At 47.9% G+C, this 12,063-nt stretch overlaps 1 long non-coding RNA gene across 2 annotated transcripts; it reads right to left on the reverse strand.

Annotated features, from left to right (window-relative positions):
* Positions 1-3,338: 3,338 nt before the first annotated feature.
* On the reverse strand, positions 3,339-10,055 carry LOC122235465. 2 transcript variants are annotated; one of them, XR_006213550.1, is made up of 4 exons: positions 9,978-10,055; positions 6,122-6,268; positions 5,062-5,268; positions 3,339-4,903 (listed from the first exon to the last, which is right to left on the reverse strand). It is a non-coding gene; the product is annotated as an uncharacterized LOC122235465 (long non-coding RNA). The 2 variants fall into 2 exon arrangements; XR_006213551.1 differs by having other exon boundaries at positions 5,988-6,268.
* Positions 10,056-12,063: the final 2,008 nt, after the last annotated feature.

Genomic DNA, 12,063 nt, shown 5'->3' on the forward strand with positions numbered 1-12,063 from the left:
CGTCCCCTGCCTCATGGAAGGTTCATTGACAGCACCCACATGCCGCTCATCTTCCCGCCATGTGCAGAGTATGGTCAGCAGAAGAGTGCAGAAAGCTTAGATGGAAACGCTTGGATACAATTCCAACCACATTCCCATCCACAAAATGAGGATTCCTAACGATTCCTAGTAGGCCATCTCTCTGTATGGTAGACAAACTCTTTTAGCTTCTTTGTATTGGAAGCCTGAGAACCAGACATGGCCCATTTCTTCCCTGGGACCTAATATCTGTCATGCCCCAGAGGCTGCCATTGCCCCTGAACCTACAATGCCTACCACACGTTCACATTAAGACCCTCGACCCCCCGCTGTCAAGTTTCATTAAATACTCATATCCCTTCTGGACCCCAGGTTTCATTAATCAAGAGAAATCAAGAGCCTGAAATGTAACAAGGAAACAAAATAGGAAGGATTAATCCTCTAACCTGGACACCTGACCCAGGAGGTTCCCGCACATCCAGAAACATCTGCACATGTCCATGAGAATCGAAACGTCCCCTGCCTCATGGAAGGTTCATTGACAGCACCCACGCAGGTGCAGGTACCAAGGGTGCAGGTCCCAAGGGGTGCAGGTACCAATGGGGCCTGGTGTCTCATGGGAGCATGGCATCAGGGCAAAGAAAATAAGAAACAAGAGCTAAACTATCCCCACTGAAAAGGGGGACACGACCTCCCCCTTCCCTTCTCTGGGAACATGGACTTTGGAAAACTTGTCCTTGGGCGCTCTCTGCCTCTTCGCAAACCTTTTGAAAAGCTAAACAAGCCTCTTGCCAGTTTTAAAACCCAGCCTCCTGACACATGGAGGGGGAAGCAAACACCACAAGCAGTGCCCAAGAGCCAACACAGATCCGGGACAATGGAAGAAGATGTCCCTGGAGGATAAAAGAGGCATAAGCAACAGCAGTTCCTTCTCAGAAGGGCCTCAGGTTATTGTCACCTGCAACAAGACAGCAGGGGGAAGGACGACGCACCCTACCCCGTGGCCTTCCTTCACAGGCCCACGGTACCACAGAGTAAGGATGAAACAGCAGAGCCGTGCCTGCTGGCAAACCCACACTCCACGTGGAACGTGGAAAACAACACCCTCTTCTCCTAATGAATGTGTCAACTCAACAAGACTGGCATAGTTTCTCATGTCACATCCACCAATGTCCATTGTCTCCTCGCCCCCAGTTATGCTGCCCCAGGGTAGTGCGTGAGAAGGGAGAAAGGCAGGGGACACACCCCTGAACCCACAATGCCTACCACAACTTTCACTCCAAGTCCCTCGGCCCACCCAAGGTCAAGATTCCTTCTCTTCCCAGAGTGTCCTCAGAGCCTTTGTGGGCCCCAGATTTCACTAATCAAGTGAAATCAAGAGCCTGAAAATGGAGGCTGGTAACCACAAAGTCTCATTAGCAAATGTCCTTGATATTCTAAAGGTCCCCTGCCTCATGGAAGGTTCATTGACAGCACCCACGCACCGCCCCGCTTCCCGCCATGTGCAGAGTTCGGTCAGCAGAAGAGTGCAGAAAGCTTAGATGGAAACGCTTGGATACAATTCCAACCACAATCCCATCCACAAAATGAGGATTCCTAAGGATTCCTAGGAGGCCATTGATCTCCATGGTAGACATACTCTTTTAGTTTCTTTGCATTGGAGGCCAGACAACCAGACATGACCCATTTCTTCCCTGGGAACTAATATCTGCCCAGTCGCCAGATGCTGCCATTGCCCCTGAACCCACAATGCCTACCAAACTTTCACACGAAGACACTCTACCCACCCCCTTTCAAGTTTCATTACACTCCCAGAGTTTTCTCATATATCCCTTCTGGAGCCTAGGTTTCACTAATCGCGAGAAATGAAGGGCCTGAAATGGCGTATAGAAACAAAGGCGGAAGGATTCATCCTCCACCCTGGACACCTGACCCAGGAGGCTCCCGGACATCCAGCTCATCAGCTCATGTCCGTGACAATCTAAACGTCCCCTGCCTCATGGAAGGTTCATGGACAGCACCCACACGCCGCTCATCTTCCCGCCATGTGCAGAGTATGGTCAGCAGAAGAGTGCAGAAAGCTTAGATGGAAACGCTTGGATACACTTCCAACCACAATCCCATCCACAAAATGAGGATTCCTAAGGATTCCTAGGAGGCCATTGATCTCCATGGTAGACATACTCTTTTAGTTTCTTTGCATTGGAGGCCAGAGACACATTTCTTCCCTGGTAACTAATATCTGCCCAGTCGCCAGATGCTGCCATTGCCCCTGAACCCACAATGCCTACCACACTTTCACACGAAGACACTCTACCCACCCCCTTTCAAGTTTCATTACACTCCCAGAGTTTACTCATATATCCCTTCTGGACCCCAGGTTTCACTAATTGCGAGAAATGAAGGGCCTGAAATGGTGTATAGAAACAAAGGCGGAAGGATTCATCCTCCACCCTGGACACCTGACCCAGGAGGCTCCCGGACATCCAGCTCATCAGCTCATGTCCGTGACAATCTAAACGTCCCCTGCCTCATGGAAGGTTCATGGACAGCACCCACACGCCGCTCATCTTCCCGCCATGTGCAGAGTATGGTCAGCAGAAGAGTGCAGAAAGCTTAGATGGAAACGCTTGGATACACTTCCAACCACAATCCCATCCACAAAATGAGGATTCCTAAGGATTCCTAGGAGGCCATTGATCTCCATGGTAGACATACTCTTTTAGTTTCTTTGCATTGGAGGCCAGAGACACATTTCTTCCCTGGTAACTAATATCTGCCCAGTCGCCAGATGCTGCCATTGCCCCTGAACCCACAATGCCTACCACACTTTCACACGAAGACACTCTACCCACCCCCTTTCAAGTTTCACTAGACTCCCAGAGTTTTCTCATATATCCCTTCTGGACCCTAGGTTTCACTAATCGCGAGAAATGAACGGCCTGAAATGGCGTATAGAAACAAAGGGGGAAGGATTAATCCCCCACCCTGGACACCTGACCCAGGAGGCTCCCGGACATCCAGGCTCATCAGCTCATGCCTGTGACAATCTAAACGTCCCCTGCCTCATGGAAGGTTCATTGACAGCACCCACATGCCACTCGTCTTCTTGCCACGGGCAAGGTATGATCACTGGAAGTGCGCAGGAAGTTTAGATGGAAACGCATGGATACAATTCCAACCACATTCCCATACACAACATGAGGATTCCCAGTGAATCCTAGTAGGCCATTGCTCTGCATGGTAGACGTACTCTTTCAGCTTCTTTGTATAGGGAGTCTGACCACCTGACAGCACTACATTAGGTAGCACGACGGAGAACAGTAGGATGGCCTCTCAAAAAATTAATAATTGAGCTCCTATATGATGTATCAATCCCGTATCTGGGCATTTATATAAAGGAAAGGAAGCCACTATGTCAAAGACACATACTCATCCCATATACTCACTACAGTCGTATTCTCAATATGTAAGACATGAGAGACTTGTGAGCATCCATCAACAGCATAAATGGATAAAGAATATGTGGTACATGTATCCAATGAAATAATATTCATCCGTGGAAAAGTGCGCCTATAACAGGGAACCAGTGTAGCAACGAATACACTGCATTTCAAAGGCCTTACCTCGTGCTCCTTCGGCAGCACAAGTGCAAAGGCCTTACCTTCAGGTGTTCGATATCCATTCCCCTTCTGTCACCCACATCCATAAGAGGAATGAAAATCCACTTCAGGCTAACAGGGTTTGACATGAAATACTTCACACCAAGAATTCATAACTCATTAACATCCCCGCTGGGAAGTACACATTCACGGAGTACAGGCCTCATAACGCAACTGATGTGGCAGGCTCCAGAGTGGACTCCTGGGAAAGAGCCACCAAGCCAGACCCCACCTTAAATTGAGAGGGTCACCTTGTCTTTCCCTCAGGGTCCTGAGTTTGAGATGCCACCAATTAAACAGTCACCCTTTAGGAAGCTTCAACCTTGGGTCTTATTTTGTTAAGTGCCAGTACTCAGAAGTCTTACCCACAAAACATTCATCTACGTCTTCCGCATCCCTCCCCCCAGTGAAATGACCCAACATGACTTTGATGGGCAGTGGGCACAAGTGTGTGTGGAAGAAGGAGGAGGCATCACGGTTATTAAGTTGTACAACTGCTTTTGACAAGCAGACAAGCCATTCTTGTTCACTTTTGTACCTACCGCCTGGGGAAGGAACATGCGTTGGGGCACAGAGTTTTGCAAGTACCTCACGTCTCAGGTTTTCACTGGGTAGGAAGTCGTAATGACCCCCATCTCCCACGGCTTGAAAGTAACCGAACCAAGTACAGGGATAAATGAAAAGTCTTTGAAATGTCAACATGTTGTGTAAAGGCTACATACGTTAGTGTCTAACCACATAGAAATGTGGATCGTTTGGACTTTGGGGAGTGCACATCAGGCTCTGTGATGCCACCTTCTGGATAGAACTGGTGCGAACAAAGCAACAGAGGAACCAGAGGTGTGTCTGACACTAGAGGTCACAAGGGTCTTTGAATGCACCTTAGAGCCATTCGTCTTTATGCTTAACACTCTCACACCCAACCGTCAAAGTCTTCACCTGATTTTCCCCAAATTAACCACTGCCCAGAAAAGAAGTAACTTTATACAGAGAAGGAAAGAGAGGAGACCTTTGGGCACTGCCAGTTACCAGGCACCCTCCAGCCCCAGCTTGACGCTGAGTGACATCAGCTTCAATGTCAGACGTCCAAGGCAGCCAGGAAAGAATGCAGCTCAGAGAAAGGCAGGGTCTGGGATGCTGGGCTACCTCCTGGCATCACAGCAGAGTTAAAGAGGTCCATTTCCAAAGAGATGCCCAAGACCCTCTGAGAATAGTGGCTGGCCCTGTGAAAGGAAACAAAACGTAGCTGAAATTACAGCAAAAGGCTCAAGAAACGAAGTGCAAGTGGGGTCTGCACAGGTGGCAAGAGGATCTAAACCAAGCCATGATCTTTTGCTCCCCTCAACACATTCTGGAAACGGTGTCCCGATTTCTTCAGTACCTCCTGTGTGCTGAGCACTTCATAAAGATGATCACGCTTGATTTTCACACCACGCCTGAGAGCAAGAGCAAGGTGTCATTTCCATTTTGCAGATGTGGAAGCTGAGGCTCAGAGATGACAGGAAGAAAGGGCCGAGGGTCTTTCAGACTCACATGCTGGAAACTTATTGTGAACGAAACACGATGGGTGACACGGTCTCGGCGACATCTGCAAAGCCAAAAAATCGCTAGAATGTACGGAAGGGGAAACCCGCAAAGAAGTATTGACCCACATGTTGCTTGAACTGTTAGCCTGTGCTTCTAGGACGGCTGCCACATAAATGCCCACCCACCCCAGCGGGGGTGGACCGGCAGACTGTCACCCTCTGGCACCCGCTTGGTGTACAGGTCTCATCTTTCTCGCCTCTCCTAGGTACGCCTGGCTTTCAATTAATTCAGATCCATGACTTAAAAAAGTTACACCCAGACCTGAAGAAATGCACCTGAGCAGTGCTCCCACAATCTCTGAGTTCCTGAAGTTTGTGTCTGACCATCCCATCCAGGCCATCCTGCTTCTGCATGCATGGTATTAGAAAGCGATTACCAAAAGGATAAAAAGGCTCAAGATCAGGGTTTTTTGGACATCTGACATTCTAATAAAGCCAACGTGTGTGTAACAGTGGCACGCAACAGTAAGCAGAGGAACGCGAAGAAGGTCTGGGAAAAAGATGCCACTGACTCCTTGAGGAAATTGACTCAAGACATGGAGTCTCTACCACGGAGTTAACAAGTAGTGTCTAGGCGGTGACCCCGACCTTGTGGGAAGCGCCCATGTTAGAGACTCAGGGATGGGATTTCCACACCATCTGGAATAAAGGTACAGCTGACAGGAGACAAGTGCTATTCACCCAACACCTCTGGCCTCGCACAGCCTAAGGTTGCTCTTACCTGTACGGCTGGCCTTGACGATTGGTTCAGGGTCCTCTCCTCTCACAACGGGCCCACCGGCTGACCAGAACTGGACGTTCCCATCACAGATCCTGAGGGAGGTGATGATTGTACAAATCTACAAAGAGACTTACCTGTGGAAGGTCAGCTTGGGACCACTGCAGGAAAATTAGGCCACTTGGAAACTCACAACACGAGTGGATGGGGCAAACTTCCTCTTTCCCTCATCCAGAGCAATTTCTCAAAGTGGTTGGTGGGGCCAGAGGACCCAATCATGCAGCCTGTGTGAAGTAGGCCAAAAGAGTGAAAGAGAATGTAAGGCAGGAACTGCATGAATCAACCCACAAGGTGAGATTGCGGCTTTAGAGGCTGATTGTCCCCTCAGCACGAACCGTGGTGCATCCCGCCTTCATCAACCAGCACAGGGGAATTATTAAATATTATGTTAAGAGGTATCGCCCCTCAGTGGCGAGAAGGGGTGTCTCAGAACTCCCATGTCGCTCTTCACTAATGAAGCCATCCACTCGTACACAATTGGGGGTAACAAACCTTTGGAATGGGTGGTGGTGTTCTCACTTTGTTACCAATTGCTGACACTGACATACCACGCAAGACACGATGGGTAACAAATCATTCAAATGGGTTTTGTGCTCTACTTAATAGACCACGAAATGCACATTACAATGGCTGGGCTGTTATACTAGACTTCTTAATCGGTAACACAGTAAGTTCCAAAACTGCTAAAAAGCAAAATGAGCTAAGTTAATCACAACAAATTCACGAAGCATTTCACACATTGCATAATGTCCCTACCAGCTGACACTGAACACAGGTCTCCGAGGAGGAAACAACGGGAACAAATTGGACATTTGGTTACATACACACTGGAGAATCTGCTCTCAGTGTGCAAGAATGCCCCTAGGATACTACAGGCAATGGAATGGGCAAGTAATGAAAGCACCTTCATTCCACACTTAGATTTTGTTCAAGATCTAGGACTCTGTCTCAAAAGTCAGGATTGGTGAGGCTAGTTGAGTGTCCCAGTTCCTGAAGTCTGCTTTGCTGTCAGTACCGAAGACAGTAAAACCCAAATACCAGCAGTGGATCTTTCACAGGTCTAAATGTAATCAAAGTACATTTTACAGACCTTCAACGTGTCACCGATATGAGTCATTAAATCGTTTCTATGTGAGCTAAGATACCAAATTCAAGTCAATATCAAGAATCAATCAGCAAAAAGGCTGATAAGGCAAACCCAGCTATCACCATTATCAAAAGGAAGTCCCTGTTGTACCAAGTATCAGATTACTCTCAGGGATTAGGGCGCTCAGGGTTTTGAGCAAAACAACAGCTTCCCTCTCATTGAATTCTCCCCTTGCATACACATTAGGTCTGACACAGGAAGGGAGGTGTATGAGGAGAAGCAGGCAGCCACTGACTATTTCCTAAGCCAATATGCTAGCCCTTGGGGCATTAAGGCACGGTCAGCTCTTGTGGCTCAAGAGGCAGGGACAGCACCCTCTGCGATTGGGGTGGAGTAGGGTGCAGGGAGAGCAGCATGTCCAGTCTAGCCCAGGACCCCTAACAAGGAGGACTGGAGGTGTCAGGGAACAGACTGTTTGTAAATAGGATACCACAAAGTAATTTTTTCTATGGCAGAACACCTAGGAAGGAGCACCTGGGTCAGCATTTAAAGACACAACAATAAAAAAAAGAAAAGAAAAGAAATACCACTATGTCACGTGCACAATCAGGGTTCTAATATAATATTCAAAAGTATGCACTGTGACCAGCAAGGGCCATTCAGTTCTAGAACACAGAGAGCAATACTTCTGGGGGTGAATTTGCTTGTAAATAAATTGAAAATGCCCCGTGACGTTCAAAGCAAAGGCACTAAAGACGAAGTACAGAATTGACCTGAATAAAGTTGATAAGTGTCATGTAATTATTATGAGAAATGAAACCCAGAACGAAGCCAACGGAATTCCGGGATGGCCGGTGACAGGCACTTCCCGGAATTCGCGGTCAGGAAACAGCACCGTCAGCCTGATGGTCAATACCTGCTATTTTTTACATTGAAAAGAAAATTTTAAGTAGGCCCATGAAATAAAACACACAGAGCCAGTTTTTCAGAAACATTTTAATAGCAAATAAGACGAAAGGTTGGGCTCCCGGGCCACCGGGAGCCAGTCACTGTCATAAAGCAAGAAGCACACACATAATTAAAACAATCTCTTCCTCGTTTGTAAAGTAACGATAACGCCAAAAATGGTTAACACAAAGCTTACGCAAAGGGCCTGGAACAACATTTAATGGAACAAAGTCACAGGAGACCCAATTCTTTTGTACACCCAAATCCCCAACTGTATGAGAGGCAAGCATTCACCAGATTGTTTTGAATTGTAATTTGAGATCACCTCAAAACGTTTATTATTATTCATTTTGAAGACTTTATTTTTAAGCACTCTCCACACCAGTGTGGGGCCTGCAATCACAACCCCCACATCAAGAGTCACAGGTTCTATCACTGAGCCAGGCAGTTTCCCCAGAAAACCTTTGTTTTTAAGAGAATTTATCCATAGGGAACAAGACCAGGATTTAGCAAAACAAATTATGTCAAACACGCCATTATACTGGAAACATAAGGCACCCCATTAGACGTTGAATGCCTCCTCTGTAAATTGAAATTTACACCAAGCACTTTAAAGGAAATATATGAGGAGCGCCAACATCAAAATTCAATTGGCTGCCTTAAGACGAACATGGAAAATTAAATGCCAAAACAGTGTTCAGTCTTGGCTAACAAGAGCCGCTAGGAGACATTCGGCGTGTGAAACTTTCACGTGTCCAGCCGGACAAATTGTTCCAAAGTGCACGCTGAAAGTACTTTCACATTTGGAGAACACGTATGAAACACAGTCAAAATAAAAAACCAAACTCAAATGGATGCAATGTTGCAATATCACAGGGAAAACACACCCCACTGCCATTACGTTATCACAGGAAAAACAAGAAATAAGATCCCGAGCAGATCATTCCCATCGGGGACTTAAAGCACCAGGGCCCTGCCAAGCAGACCCAATAGACTACCTTCTTATTCGAAGACGGCAATTAATAGAACACCTTTTTTTTTTTTATGGAAAACACGTGAAAAGCTTCCGGACCGCTATTGGTTGGATACAATGATAGGAAAAACACGAATACGTTACAGAAAAATGCAGCTTTCAGTGGTGACTGAAGACAATTCCCGGTGGTCAGTGAACAAGCCCCGAGCCCACCACGCCATCTGTTTCCCCACTTTCACGTTGGAATTATCAGGGGGTTCCCCCCGCCTTTTCAAGGCAGCATATGCAGAAGACCATTCCAAATTTTGAACAACTGATAGGAAACACACAGTCATGTTAAATGAAAGACAAAACTGCCCTCAAAGGCAGGCATCGGCTGTCGTAATCACACACATGCTCCCCTTTCCTTACTTTCACTCTCCTTTCGTTTCAGATCAAGATAAGAGATAGCCTGTCACCAAGACACCTCACACAAATGGCCAAGACCCAGATGTAAACAATAGTCGGTGACAAGTCCCGTCCCCAAACACTGTACCGTGGAAACCAAAATCGGCTCCCAGGCAGCCAACAGCCATCGTCCTGTCTGGGACCCACTCAGGCTCAGCCAACCGCACCCCTTTTTCTGCATTTTTAAGCTGCAAACACCACAAAACATGAAGACCACGAATCCGGGGGGGAGGGGGGGAGGGGTTTGAGACCCACACTCAGACAAATGAAATGATCTGAAAGACTCATCGTGTTGTTACATAAAGCACAACAATGTCCCCAAAGGCAGCTAAGGGCCCTTCCCTTGTCATCAATCCGGAAGCCCATGAGACACATCTGTCAACGTGTCTTAGGACACACCATCTGCGCCCCCCCCCCCCCATTCTCTTAAACTCACACTTCAAACAGCCAATTATGAGAGAAAGTCAATTAAACTTACACTTGTGAGATCGGAGCATTGTCAACCGCCATATATCCACAGTACCCGCCATATTTTGCCATCACTGAGGGGAACGGTCTACGGAAGCCTCGTTGCACAATCCAAACCGTCATCGGCCTGCTCACGTGGTAGGGCTTCATGGCCGGGTGCTTGCCATCCTTCAGTGGCCCCGCCTTCAGACATCAGCTTGGAGGGCCTGCAGTGATTGACAGCCAGACTGTCCATTCTCTTAGGTCTAGGAGTGGAAACCGCCATACTTCCAGGTCCAAATAAATTACTCAAATATTTGTTCATATTTTTGTCTTTGTACATCCGTGTCTGTCCCTCAAGGCCGACCCCCCCGCCTTGTTAGACCTTTGCACATACCTTTTCCTTTGTTTCTAGTCATCTCGCACTTCGGAAATCTGGCTCACCTAGTTTATCCTGACCTAGCTAAATGCGTCCTCCTCCAGGAAGCCTTCCATGCTTACTCCTCCCATCTTCACATAGTGCACATCACCCCTGACAAAGACCCTCTCATGCTAGCACTATCCTTCCCCCATTTGTCAGGCGGGTCGGGGGTGTTGCGAGGCTTTATTGTGTAAATACTGTCACACGATAGTTTGTGAGGTTGCCCTAACTACTGCGATGGTTAATTTTCGGTGTCAACTGGACCGTCCGTGGGTGCCCAAGTTGAACATTATTTCTGGTTGTGTCTGGGAGGCTGTTTCTGCATGAGGTTTGCATTTGAATCGGTAACTCAGGAAAGTGGTTTGCCTTGCCCACTGTGAGTGAGCATTATCCCAGGCACCGAGGGCCAGAATATACCAAAAGGCACAGGAAGGAAGAATGGTCCCCTTTCCTTCTGCCTCACTACTTGAGGCGGGACATTTCATCGCATCTCCTCCTACTCCTATTTCTTTTCTAAGTAGGCTCCACACCCACTGTGGGGCTTGAACTCATGGCGCTGAGATCAAGAGTCATGCCCTAGTGACCGAGCCAGCCAGGTGCCCCACTTTTCCTGCTCTTAGACTGGGATTCATATCATTGACTCCCCTGGTTTGAAGGTTCTCAGGCCTTCATTCTCAGACTGAATTACCCCACTGTCTTTCCTGGCGTTCCAGCTTGTAGATAGGAGATCGCGGGACTTCTCAGCCTCCATACATGTATGAACCAAAGTCTTCATAATATATTCCCATTGGTTCTGTTGTCTGCAGAATGCTGACTAATAAATTGGGAATATCGCAGCTAGCTGCAGCTGTCACAGATGGCTTCATAGGCCTCAAATAGAACTCTGGAGCAACAGCAAACCCAAATAAAGTAAAATGAGTTCCAAACTACGGGGGATGAAAGGAAGACACCAGAAGCAGACAGCCTGATAGTTGGGCAGTGTTAAGGACACAGCCATTGGCCCGGATGGGTGTCTTATCCACGGAGTCTGGCTGCTCATTTACAAACTCCGTGAGAGCTTATGGTTGAGCTGGGTTGGGGGCAACAGGCTAACAAAGATCTAGAGGGCAGCAGAGTGGTCGCAGGCTTTGTCCAGCAACCAGTGAAGGGATGGTTTGGGGCAGTTAATCCACGAGAGGGGAGACAGGAAGATAGCCTGGAGCTGTTGATGTAAATGCCGTCCCAGGATCTGCCAACCCCCCTTCAACACTTGTCTCTAAGGCTTGTCCCTCTGACTGGTTCTGTGGATGGACACATGCTGGATCCTTTCAGTGCCTGGCACGTGATAACCTATAACACACACGTCCTGTTTCTCAAATCGCCTACGTCTCCCTCGTCCTTGGGTCACCAATCGTTCCTGTCCCATTCACACTCAATCCCAGGCCAATGCCCTGGGCTGCTTCTACCTGTGCGGGAAGCGCTAGCAATCACTACTTCCCTGCTGTGCATTACGGCCAGTGGTTGCGTTTGTGGGCTGCACCTTTGCTGCTGGGATTCATACACCAGCTCTTCTTCCTATCAGCTGGGTAACTTCAGATGACTTTTGTGCTTCAATTTTCTCCTCGGGTACACGAATGTGCCAGTAAGAACCAGCTCACTCGGCTGATGGAATATTCGTTGAGTTCACGCAAAGCCCTTTCCTGCTGCCTGGAGCCTT

This window comes from Panthera tigris, chromosome X, assembly GCF_018350195.1.
Source record: "Panthera tigris isolate Pti1 chromosome X, P.tigris_Pti1_mat1.1, whole genome shotgun sequence".
Lineage (NCBI taxonomy): Eukaryota > Metazoa > Chordata > Mammalia > Carnivora > Felidae > Panthera > Panthera tigris.